Below are 12,904 nucleotides of genomic sequence, written 5' to 3'. Positions count from 1 at the left end.
CCTTATTTCCACTGGAAAGAAAATATTATTATTTCCCATTGCTTTCCTCACCCGTCTTCAATGTCACAATTAAAAAACCAACTATTAAAAAATATCAATAATATTAATAACCTATTTTTCTTTTTCTATCACGAACTCTGGTACGAGAATTTTCTACTTTCTCACTCTGATGGGAGCAGGAGTGGATGCGCTCCGAGTACCCAGTGCTCCTTGTTAGTGAAGTTTGCGGACCCCTTCAGTCGTTGATTACCAAAAAATTTTGAACAAAAACACCTCCTTGGAAAGGTTTGGTTTTGATTAACTACCGCTTTTAAAGCCAAAACGCATGGAAGCGATCGCAGCTCACACGGCTTCAGAAGCGGGCGGCTACAGCCGGGGCTGTGGCGACCTCCCGGGCCTCCGCTGCCCGCGATGCTGCCCCCCGGGCCGGGGCAGTTCTCGCCCCACGGCCGGGCCGAGAGCCGGCCCCCGTGGCTCTCCCCGTGGCAGGATCTGCCGTGCTCTCCTCGCCTGCTGCTTTCTCCCCCTTCCACTCGGTACTTCCCAGGGGCCGCGGCGCCCGCGGGACGACAGCCTCACCGCGAGGTTCGGCCGGGGCTGAGCGCTGAGGCCCGGGCCGAAGTGAGGTCCCCGGCGCCGCACGCTAGGGTCCCGGGGGACACCGGCCCACCGCCCGCGGGCACTGCCTCGAAGGGCAGAGGTCCCGGGCTGCCACGAGGGCACAGCGGCCGGCGGACTGAGAGCGGGATGACCCCCAGCACCGGCGAGGCAGCTCTGGGTCCCTTCGGGGCGGCGGCTGTAGTCCGCACTGCCAGGATGCCGGGTCAGGAGGAGAGGGACGAGCGGATCCCACGGGCGAAGGTTGCGGTGTCTCCGCTTGTCCCGGGCTCCATCGTGGCGGGAGCCGAGCCCACGGCCGCTCCTGCGGACCGCGGCCGGGACCACCCGCCCGACCCGTCCCGGTGCCTTCCTTTGCACAGCGCCATCGCGCGGGCACTGGCGCCGGCGCAGCTCGAGGCGGCCGCTGCTCTCTCCCGCCCGCGGCCCCGGCGGTGCGGGCACGGCGCAGCACCTGCCGCGGGGCCGAGCGGGCCCCTCCCGCCGCCCTCCGCTGCGCCCTCGGCCCTTCCAGCGCCGCTCCGCCCTGCCACCTTGCCCGCCGCACCACATGCCGTCGAGGCTCCGACACCTTCTCCTAGCCCGCGGCCCGGCCCGGGCAGAGCGGTGGCACAGGCAAACCGGCGATGGGCAGCGGGTAAGGACCGACCTCCTGCCCAGCCGCGCCCTCTTCGCGTCCCCTCGCAGTCCGGGAAAGGCGCTGGGCAGCCGAGGAGCCAGGCCGCCTCTGCGGGGTGGCTCCGCCATCCAGCGCTCGCTGTCGGGGCCGAGCCATCTAACCCTGCCGCCGTAGGAGGGGTTCTCGTCCCTCTGCACTACCGCGATTTCGGCGTCAAGTTCACGAGAAGCCGAAATGAAACGAAAATGTCCTTGAGCCCAATGGCGGGAGGAGCCCAGCTCTGCCCGCAGCACTTCGAGGGGAAAGATCTGGCTCCAGCCGACAGTGCCGGCGGGAGCACGGCGCTGGCCATCGTCCTTTCCCAGCCACAAGCCGCTGCTTTCCCCTTGCAACCCAAGCCTAAAACGGCGGCTGTGCAGAGGGGGAGCGCGGCGGTTGCCGGGCAGCCTGGCAAGTTCCTCGGCTCCGCGGCAAACGCCTCGGCCCCGCGGGAGCCGGCTCTGCATCCCCTGAGCACCGCCGGCTGCCTCCAACCCCTTCGGGATCTACGCGGCTCGTTCGTGCTGTGCCACTGGATTAACAAAAATAATTTTTAAAAAACCCAAAGCGTCTTCATGGCGTCCGAGCTCCGACCAAAGGGTTTCGGGACAGCAGTATCTCTGCAGACCTACCCGCGCTTCCATCCTTCCCCCCAGTGGTTTTATTAATGAGCCTTCTGCTGTTAACGCTGGTTTATATGGAGAAGGAGCTGCGGACAACAGAGAAGCAATCGCTACAGCTAGACGTATACAGGGAAGGGAAAGACTGCTGGAGCCGAGTAGCACGTAATACGCTATTAGATCGTATTTCGGTGTCCAGGAGGCAGCGCAGCCCGGCGGAGGCGGGCGCAGGGAGCGGAGCTCACCGGCAGGCCGGGCCGGCTGGATGCCTGGTGCGGGGTTGAGCCGGCCGCTGCCGGAGTCTTGCTAGGCTCTATCCTGCCCTCCGGCTCCTCACTACGGTCTGCAGCTTCCCCGTGTTCCTCGCACACGTCTACAGATCTTGGCTTTCCCTTTGGCCCTGAGCTTGCACTTTCCCGCAATCACACGCTGCAATGCTAACCGCAAGGGATTTCCTCCGTCACGTATCAAGCTCATCGACCCACCTCACCTTAGCAGACTTCGAGATTCTTCAGTAGTACATGGCTTCTTTAAAATAGTTCTGTTTAGATTTGTAAACTGTCAGGAGCAGAGAGCACAGACCGAAGCGTTTGTGCTCTGTGGCTCTTTTCCTTCAAATTAACAGCTTATAGCTGGAAATGAAGGAACAGTTTTGCCACCTTCGTTGCAATTTAGGAAAGTTCCCCAGATCCAAGAGAGAAGTAACCAACAAGCCCCTCCACCCGAGCACCAACTGCGGCTGCTCCTTGGTCGCAGCCTCAGGCCACTCCAGTGCCGTTAGCCCCGGGCCGGGCGGCGTCCCCCGCTTCACCCCGAGGTGAAGCGCCGAGAGGCGCCAGGACGGGAAACGAGCGTTCCGCCTGCCGCGCACTGCCCGAGCTGCGGCGTGAACGAATGCGGGAAGGTGCGGCAGCACAGAGCCGCCACCCTCGGCCCGGGAGGCAGCCCTGCGCCTGCCTTTACACCCCTAATGTGCCTACGGGACGCACGGTGCCAGGGAAGCCCGCTCTTCCCTTCCAACCGCCCTCTCGCCGGGAGTGAGAACGAGTGATGGCAGAGCTCTGCAGGACCTGCCGAGCGTACAGGGCTGAGGACTCGTACCCCGAGGCACGAATCGTTTTAATTACAACGATTTACGTAAATTAGCTAGATAGCATTCTTGCTGCCCCGCCAGGCTCCAACCTAGAAGCAAAACATCACCCGCCAGGTTGGACACCATCGCCTCACAAAGGCTCAAGCGCTCTCCCGAGTTCCTACGGCCGGTGGAGACCAGATGCGAGTAAAGACCTCAACAGAACCAGAAGCCCCCTGCCCGTGAGCTTCCCAAGGGGCCGAGCTCAGCCCTAGCCCCGCCGTGCTCGGGACACGGTGCTCATTAGCGACCGTCCTTTGGACAGGGCAGGGTGCGATTTTCTCCTAAATCCAAACTTTGCCTTTCAACAGATACTCTTATGTGCGTATGCCCGTTTTAATTAAAACTTCAGTATATGCTTAGGGATAACCCTCTGCTCTGCGGCACAAGGCAGCAGCTCTCGCCGGCTCCTGCCATGCGAAATGGTGCTCAAGGGAGCAGAGCCGTGACGGGACCGCACGGGGCCCCGGTGCCAGCTCCCAACTCTCACCCTCGCTCCCCGCCGTTAGGCTGAAACCAAAGGCAGGGCAGCCTGTGACAAAACAGCCCGGCCGGCAGCTGGGGTGCCCGGCTGAAGACTTAGAGTTTTCTCTGCAAGTAACTGAAGGCTGTGGATCTACTTAGGAAAAAAGGGCAGACAGTGAAGGGGATTTCAAGTGAGGATAAACAGTGGTTTACTGAACTATAAAGGCTGAAAACGCCGTTGCACAAATAGAGGAAACCCATCCTAACACACACGAGCCGCAAATACCCCGTAGCCTGGCTTCTGAAAGAAGGTAGCCCTGATTCTCCCAGCTCCGCCACGAACTTGGCTTGTCCCTGGCGGAATCACCGCAAATGAAAAGCTGACAATAACGCTCAGTCTTTTTAGGCTTTCGCAAGCCCTGTGCTGCTACCTAAGGCGCTCAGCAAAGCGCTCTCTGAAGAGGGGTCACACATGGGGCCCAGGGGCAGGAAAGGGCCAAATCCTGTCGCTTTTCCTCTTGCAAACAATCCTATCGTCTTTTCCTGCGACCTCAAAACTTTGCCAGGCAATATGTGCCAACACTTAAAAAGAGTTTCGGGGGCTCGAGTTCCTGCTTGGCCCATGAAAGAGCCCCTTCGGGGGTTCGGGGCTGTCCGTCTGCTCCCAGCACCTTACAGGATGGCCAAGACATGGCCCGCCGCCCGAGACTGCCCCAGTAGCCTTGCCAAGGCAGCGTCCTTCAGCCTGGACGTGTCTTCTCGATGCGGCGGAACGAGGCAGAAGCCTATGAAGCAGATACGATGGGGCAGCTGGGAACTGGGGACTCTACCCTGAGCCTGCCCGCCTTTCGCCCTCTGCGGTCCGCGGAGCTGATCCCCCTCTGCTTCCACAGTCTCTGACGAGGCTGTCTCCATGACACGCCTGCCCGGTTCCTTAGAAGCAAGCAGGGCGCAGAAGGGGCCGGAAGCAAGTGCTCGGCCGCCGGCGGGGACTGCCACCTCCCAGCCCTGCAGTACGGCCTCGCTAGCTGCGCGGCCACCGTGCCCAGGCAAGGCATCACCGTCGCCAAGCACCGCTGTCAAGCAGCGAGAGCAATTCCACCGAAAGTCTCTTCTTCCTCCAGCCCTTGGGTCTCCCCCGGCCGCCCTGCCCCCTCTCCCCCCGCCCCCCTCCGCCGGAGGGGCCACCGGCCTGCGCGCAGCCAGCGCGCTCCCGTGACAAATTTCAGGTTTGTAAAAGGACGGGTGAGAATTATCCACCGTTTGAAATCCCATTATAAAACTAGAGCAGACGCAATGCTCGTGTGCTCCCCGTCACGGAATCGCTCCAACTAAATCAGCATCTAATAAGAGAGCTTGTCCCCAGTGGGGACAGCAGCTCTCACTTACTCTGTTCCATGAACCGCTGCACTTCTGCCCCAGGAAGAGCCCTTCAGCCACACCGTCTCTGCGGGAAGACACTGTTATTTCCTCCTTGCCCGCGTTTCGCTGGGATCCAGAAGCCCCCCAGTTCCCCGGCCGAACGGGCCCGCGCCGCTGCCCCTCGCAGGGGTCCCAATCCCCCGCAACCTCCCACCCCCCGAAAGACGAAACGCTCCAAGATCTCTGCGCTTTGTCAACGCAACGAAGTATTTGACAGTCACAATTACCTGTAAATATTCTGATCGTTTTGTATACGGGACACTTTTTGCCTTACGCCTGGCAAGCCTCACACAAGCGGAACTGCAACACTACCGCAACTTCACCGCGGCAGACGGCAAAATTCCGCGCTCCGCTGTCGGCACTGAGTGCGATCTTTCTCGGTACCGCAGAACCCAGGAGCGAGCGAGAGAGCTACCGCTTCCCTCTCTCCACACCCTGAAGCGCAACAGCTAAACAGTCAATTTTAAACGCTAACATTTAGGCGAGAATTCAAATCAGTCACAGGGGAAAAAAAAAAAAAAAAAAAGGTTGTCTGTTATCAAATCATGCTTTCGGACAGAATAAACGGGTTCACTCGCTGGTAGATAAGGTGCCAGATTTTCTAACATATTGGCACCTGCAGTTTAAGAAAAAATAATCATGAGGTCTGAGATGGTCACTACTAGCTAAACTACGAGATTTCATAATCGGTCTTCCATTTTCCACTACAACCTCTCCCTTCCCTACCCATCACATCACAATAATTAGCGCGGAATTACCTGTCTGCTTCTTTGTGTCTCCTTCAAGTAAAGAAGGTGAAAGTCACTTTATCTATTAGCTTGTATAAGTAATAAAGAGGTGGTAACATGGAGCTACCACATTTTGAAGATTGTGTCACATGCTTTATCATAAATAAGGTGTTATAGCCCTAGCGATTACGGAATCAATTAATTTGTGCGACAACTCCTGGCGCCTTTGGTTCTTAGCAGGTATTTGTTCTGTCCCTGGGAATAGTTCTGCACACCCTCTTCACTAAGATGGACATAAACAACGGCAGCCTCCCGATTTCTGAGGCGTCTTTGCGCGTGTTTACCGGGGAAAGCCTGTTTGTTAGCGTCTTTACTTTGTATCAACCTATTTTAAACGAGATACGGCGGGATTTCTCGGTCTGCAGCATCTCCCTCCGCAGCCAGGACAAGGCGGAGTTGCAGCGGTTCCCGTGCGTGCTCTCATTCAAGAGGGGGTCATGGCGTGCGGCTTTTTAGTTTCCCCTCACAGAAAAGGGACGAATTCGCCCAACTTTCTCAAAGTTTCTCAGTCCTCTGCTTTTCCTAAGTCGCTTTCAAGAGAGCCCGGGCTCCCTGACGGTCAGCCCCGAGCAATTTTACAGGACTGACCGATTGAGGGACCGCAAGTGGGCGCCTAGACGCGAGCGAAGCTCACGCCTCGGAGGGGCGAGCTGACGGCACCCCGCGCCCCGGCGGCTCCAGCCCTGCTTGATCCACTCCCAGAGCTCCAGGCACCCACGCGGGCCAGTCTCAAGACGAGCTGAGTCCTCGCCAGCCTGGCGGTGAGACGGGCAGCGATCCCTTCCCAGGCAGTCACTGCTGCTCCTACTGGCGGGAGCCCATAGCCCCGCCGACTTGCCGCAATAAGAAAGGAGGGGACACTGAGCTTCGTCAGGCATCGGACTGACGGGGAAGCCTCCACGCAGGTGGAGCCGGGATTCGACTCCTACGATTTGGGGAGAGGATGGACCTGCTCCTGTCACTTCGGCAGGGAAGTGTTAGTAGCATCCGGCGACTCTCGGCGGCACTGGCGCGACACGACTGCCCGCGGGAACCGGACCAGGACAGGGCGGCAGGTGCCGTGTCCGCGTCCCGGCCAGAGGCCAGCACCAGCGATACACAGGGCGGGAGGCGACTCTTGCCCTTTCGGTGCCGGCAGTGACCCTCCGCCCCGCTTGTACTTGGCGTCAGGCAGGAGGAGAGGGTCAGGAGTGGCCCAAGGGTATGGGCCGGGGCGCAGACACGGCCCGCTGAGCGCCGCTTGTTCCCGCCATCGTTTCCCTTGGACGAGCCGGGCTTTCCGCACCCTTCCCTTCGCACGCCGCCACAACGCGGCCCACGGGAGAGGGTCCATCCCCAGCTCCTGCAGATAGGTACCCAACTGCACCTGTGTATGGCCGAAGGGCTGAACCCGGGCACCGAGGCAGCCTCCCCCTGGCACTCCTCAGGTCACGACTACGGAGCGCCATCAGGCCGGTGGACCGATCCTGTCAAGTGCCCGGGGCACGGGACCTTCCCACTCTCCCCGTGTACTCCCTCTCCCTCGTGTGGACTCTTCCTGGCCTCCCCAGACGTTGCCTCTACTATTCATAGCGTGTCGACTCTGCCTGCAAAGGCCGATGCTTGTAACTGGATGGGAGAGTGCGAGCAACATTGCTAGCGCCGTCAGTTGCCCTCGGCCTCCTCAGCCTGCCTCTGGGAGGCTATGACAGCATCGGTATACCAAAAAGTGGAAGGGGTTTTCCCAGGTTTTCACCGCCGGGTGTTTTCCTCCGATCTGCAGTATATGCAGCTATATCAGCTGGAGAAAGGGGTGAGGGGTGCAGGGGCATCGCACTGCCAGTCTGGCTTCAAGAAAGATGGAGGCATGGATGTCTCTGCTACACAACCCACCCAGACCCACCATGTGTCCCCCGTTTGTCCTCTCCGTGCCCACGCCAGAGGTCGTCAGGCCGTGGCCCGTGCCTGTGTCAGGGAGCTGTCAGCAGCCACGGCACCTCCAGCAGGAGGGTGGTCCAGCTCTCCCGCGGGACTCCGCGCCGAAGGAACAGGAGCCCTCCGGCTCGCAGGCTTCGCCAAAGGCTGGGAAGCGAGCGCCTGGGAGCACCTCCCGGCGCATTTGCCTGTGGGGCGCCCACAGACAAACAAATATTTGCGGACTACTTTGTTACTACTGAAGCGTACGAACCAAAGCAGACTTGCGGCAGGGCCCGAACACCGGTAGAAGCCCGGGTTGCTGCGCGCCGGCCCCGCGGGGCTCGGGTGCCCCGGCCGAGCCCGCAGCGGCACAGAGGCTCCCGACCCCCGCCTCCTCCAGCGCTCAGCCCCACTACGGCCGTGAGAAGCCGAGCGCCGGCCAGACGACTGGGTCAGGGGGTTCTCGACCTCACTGACGAGGACAAGAACCAAATAAATCACTTTCTCAATTTTCACCTTGATTATGTGGTTCTGTTTTTATAGGCCTGCCCGGCAGCTTGTGCACACACATTTACACCGCTTTAGAAAGCTTCGACAGTAAAATCCCAACGAACTCCCAGCGCCTGTCCACTCCCACAAAGCAAACAGGGGAGTGCAGCACTGGGCCGGGCCAGCCCGACCCTACAGGCTGCACCCTTGATGCCTTAAGTTTTTTCAACTGTCATATTTTCCAGATTTTGTATTGCATTAGTATACAACTCTGAACTTTATATAAAGTGTTAGCAAGTTGTTCTGTTAGGCAAAACAATCCTTTTCCAGCCTGAGAAACAAGGACACCATTACAGCTTCAGGCCCAAAAACATAAACAACAGCAAATTGAGGACAGCAATTTGGGAGGATGGGACTTCATACCTAAAGCTGTAATTGGACAATTAACCCAAATATGTAAACGAACCAAAACCTATAAAAGTGTGAAAAAGTCCTGTGGTCTTGGCCAGGCTCTTGTACTGCCCAAGGTGTATTCTTTGAAGGCCTTTTTAATAAAAACCTACTTCAATCCTTTAACACTGTCTAGCCTCTGTTCTAGGTAGCCTCTCAAGGCATCACCCTGCGCTCCACCACCTCCCCTCTGACACCCAACAGCCCTTGGCATCACTGCGATCATGGGTGGCTTTCAACTTGGAAAGAGAGAGGAGAGGAATTCTAAAGTCTATTTATATTAACATATTTCAATTAAGTCAACGTACGATGCCTGCAAAATGTAGTAGACCCTTCCTCTTAACTTTTGCCTCATTTCTGCCAAGACAATTCACTCACTCCAGCTAAAACAAGCTTCCTGAAGCCTTTACAAAAATTAGAACCAACAGCTAAGATATAATCAAAAGAGCAAGTAGACTTCATGGGAAACCAGGCATGTAAAGTAACTGTGCAACTGCTAGGCTGTATTTCTCTTTCATATATTCATGACTGCTGAGTAACACACAACTAATTTCTACAAGTTCTTAAGGATTTAGTTCAGGCTGCAGCTGGCCATCTGAGTGGCCATGTAGAGCAGGATAAAGCCATCAAGTGGCAGTGGCATGCCTTTTCTCTTGGAGATGGAAGTGGGAGTCCCTAGTAGCTTGCAATTCAGTCCCTGCCCCCCAGTTCTGTATAATCAAGGATTTCCTAGGAAGATGGTAAAGGGTCTGAGGAGATCTGTGGTGAGTGCCCTCTCAGGGGGAATATGACTCCTACATTTTTTTACTCTCCAAGCACAAAAAGGGTAGAATATGCAATAGAAACCTTTTGGTGATTCCCATTGCAACAAAGAAAAACTATGCTAGTGCCCACAAATGAACAGGTTTCTTTCTGAGATAATTTCCACCAATGCCTGCAGAAAGCACCAGTGACTTTTTCTGCCCCCTCAGTTTCCTGTAAATCAAATCTCACACAGTCATGACACATTCACAACTCCCTCTAAAAACCTGTGGGCGATGGTTCAAACAATCATTTAAAATTCACAAGAAAGACCTGAAGTACAGAGGTGAAAGGGATCAGTAAGTTCCTGCCAGCAGTGAAGAGTAAGGAGAAAGGTAGAAGAGGGAACTCCTGTAATTTCTCCCCCAGTGTGACCTGCCATAAGAAAAGTTGCAAGACTAACTGTCTCATTAGATAAGAACCAACTGAGAAAGAAAGCAGATATAAATGGGCCACCTGCAGCAAAAAACCTGTCATGACTCATAGTCCAACGCCAGACAAAAGCCATGAGAAACCATGTGTCACTATTCCTGGTGCTCATAAACTTCAGTGTTCAAGAAGAAAAAAGTGATCATTAGTGATTGCAAGAGATATCAGAGGATACTTGAAATACTCTAGAGTTAACTGTATTCAGAATCCTAGCTCAAGTGTTGACTTATGTCCTCCATAATTCAACACTCAACAAAATTTTAGTTCCAGAAAGAGGCAAGGTGTTTTTTGTGGTTTATGGTTTTTATTTTCCTGCTCTAAGCAACAGCTAAGATAGATGATATTAGGCAGTTTGCTCCCTTTTCTCTCCATAGTTCCTGTTCAGCACAAGTTGAAGTGACCACAGTAAATAATTTGTCTCTGGGTCAAGGTCATGATCCTATGTCAGCCTAAACACAGCACTGCCTTTGAAGCCTGAAGTCTTACACAGGCACAGTTAAGGGATCCTGCTACTAGTTTGTAATGCAAGCTGGAATGTCTTAGAATGAGAAATCATTCTAAGATCAGAAGATATTGTCCTGATACAGCCTATTTGTAAATGGCAAAAAAAATATTGTTACCATGCCTGCTGTTCTCTCTACATTCTCATGAGATCTCTGCTCTAGAGAAAGTGTCTAAAAGTTCTTGGGTAATGGCTGCTTTAATGCAGTTTCTATTGTGCTAGAAAAGTGAAGTTGTTCAGAGATGCATTTGGTGTTCCTTACTGCTTTGTAAAAGGTTTTTGTTTGGTTGTTGTTTTGTTGGGTTTTTTTTTAATAAACAATTAAAATAGCTTGTCCTCTAAAAACATGCCTTTTCAAAGCACTAGAACAAGCACAAGCAGGGGAAACAGCCTTTGAAAGAAAAATTACTTTGGACAAGTTTCAAATTTCAAACATAGCCTTTGTTTATATTTCACTGACAAAATGCCTCTCAAATATTCTTTGAAAGGTGATTACATTAGGCAGGGGCTATTTTAGCAATTTCACATCTCACAGTACTATAGTATACAGGGATCTGTCCACCCACTTCCTTTGCTGCAGACACAACTCCTTGAGCCTTTACTCAGCTATTTTTTGTCACTTCTAAAGCTATGAAGACTTTATTTTCTTGCAAATTGAAGCCAACCTTTTCTGTGCCACCAAGTTTTCTCTAGGACTTCTGATGGGTTTCAGAATCACTTTCGGCTTTTTAGTGATGTTCTGTTTGAAGGTTTATTGCAATACTTTGCTTAGAGTTGGGCAGAAAATGCTTTCCTGATTTAACAAAATTTTAGGATTAAAAAAAATCCAAATTTCCATTTCAAATCTGAACAGAAAGTTGAGATTTTGAGTACTTCATAATTTTAAGGGGGAAAAGTAATTTTCACTGCCAGTCCTTTCCAAATTACATGTCTTTCCTACTCCATTCAATTTTTCCTGTAATTTAGGAAAAGAGAACAAAGACTCTCCCACAAAAGCAGTGCACAACTATGATAAAGCAGCACATCCAGTTATTCTCACCATCAGCTCAGGTGGTAAAAGCTTCAATATCCATTTGAGTTCTAGAGTGACAGGAAAGCTCTTAGTGTTTTTACTTAGTCTCAATACCATCATATTTCAAATTTCTGGCTACACTTGTCCATCTCCACTGTAATAAAAACTAAATTTATTGAATGTTTGACATTTTTAAATACTGTTTAAATACTTTTAAAGCATCTTTATCAGCAGAAATTCTGTAGCAGCTTGAGATCCATCAATGTGGGAAATACCTTGCATTTTCAGGAATGTTCTTAGGCCCCAGAACACAATGGTCTGTGCCACCAGATAGTGAAACTGATTCTTTGAATGAGTTTGGAGTAAGCCAACAAGCATTGTCTGAAACAACTCTTGGGCATATCTCCAGAGCTGTCTGAGGCTAGACTTCAATGTCAATAGGCAGTTCACTTGAGGCTATCATTTTTGTGGGCAAGACAGCAAAGCAGGGTCACTGGGAGGCTGTTGTGGGCAGGTTACAGAACCACTCTGGTACCAGCAGACTATGAGTGCTTCTGCCAGTCCTGCATAAGAAAGGCAGAGTAGAACGAGGCAAATGTCAGGGCTGGTTTTTGAACTCCAGGCTCCTGTACAGCATATAAAAATGCACAGCACAGTGCCATGCATATAAACTGGCTGAAGATTAACAAAAATGGCCACTCAGTGTGGCTGTGATGTGCTTCTGTGTGGCTGCACCAAAGCAGATGAAGTCAGAATTTTGGTCTTTGTTCTGCTATCAATGTTTAGTTCTTCATGTCATTGCAACATCTATTCTTTCTCAGGTACAGCAGTTATGTGTGTTTTGAGAAAGCAGATTACACACCTATTTCAGTAGTTTTGTGAACACAGGTAAAACCTTAAAACTTCTATTTTCCATCAGACGTAGACAAGACAAAGGCTTCATTGGTCTTCACTGCTCTGTCAATGCTCTCACCATTCAGAAATCACTGTCAACCACTTAAAAATCAGACCTTTTTCATAAACTGATCAATTCTGAAATTGTCTCAGAGACTTTTGATCTATTATTTCTTCTATCATACCAGAAGAGACAGACTAATATACATTCTTGGGGCCTGATTGCTGTAGAAACTTTGCTGTGAGTCTTGACTACATCCAGTTCATTCTGTTCTGTAGTTTATTAGAAGGATTCCAAAATTTGGTGGATGAGAAGGGAGTTGGAGAGAAGAGGTTCAAGGTATCTCTGATGCTTAAAAGCACTGATTCTCAGTAAAGCAAAATAGGGTAAGAATTGGGAACAACACATATGATAGATGTATTTTTCCCTTCAATGTTATAAAAGTAGATGAAATGTATTCCACACATCCAAGTTTGGACCTATTTTTACCCTCTCTGGCACAAGTCACTGAAGATAACAAGCCCACACCAACTAAAATCTGACCTTAAGATATAAAGAATGACCCAGTGAGCAGTGATATTAAGGGCTGTATATGTCCCACACAAGAAGAGCCAGAGTGGTCTGGGAAACATTTACTAGATAACTAGATATGGGTTATGGCTTAGTAGGGATGAAGCTACAAAACAACAGAACTTATCCTCTGAGGTGCAGTAGCGATATTTGATAA

The 12,904-nt window shown here is 52.5% G+C and overlaps 1 protein-coding gene across 1 annotated transcript in view; it reads right to left on the bottom strand.

Moving 5' to 3' along the window:
* Positions 1–5,328, bottom strand: part of SATB2 (SATB homeobox 2) — a 137,521-nt gene extending 132,193 nt beyond the window's left edge. Inside the window, exon 1 of the mRNA XM_021555445.4 lies at positions 5,143–5,328. The gene's annotated coding sequence lies outside the window, so the exon portion shown is untranslated. The remainder of the gene's footprint in view (positions 1–5,142) is intronic.
* Between the last annotated feature and the right edge of the window lie 7,576 nt (positions 5,329–12,904).

Source organism: Lonchura striata, chromosome 7 (assembly GCF_050655825.1).
Source record: "Lonchura striata isolate lonStrDom1 chromosome 7, ASM5065582v1, whole genome shotgun sequence".
Classification (NCBI taxonomy): Eukaryota; Metazoa; Chordata; class Aves; order Passeriformes; family Estrildidae; genus Lonchura; species Lonchura striata.
Note: the sequence above shows the minus strand (reverse complement) of the source record. Positions and strands in the feature narration are given on the sequence as shown.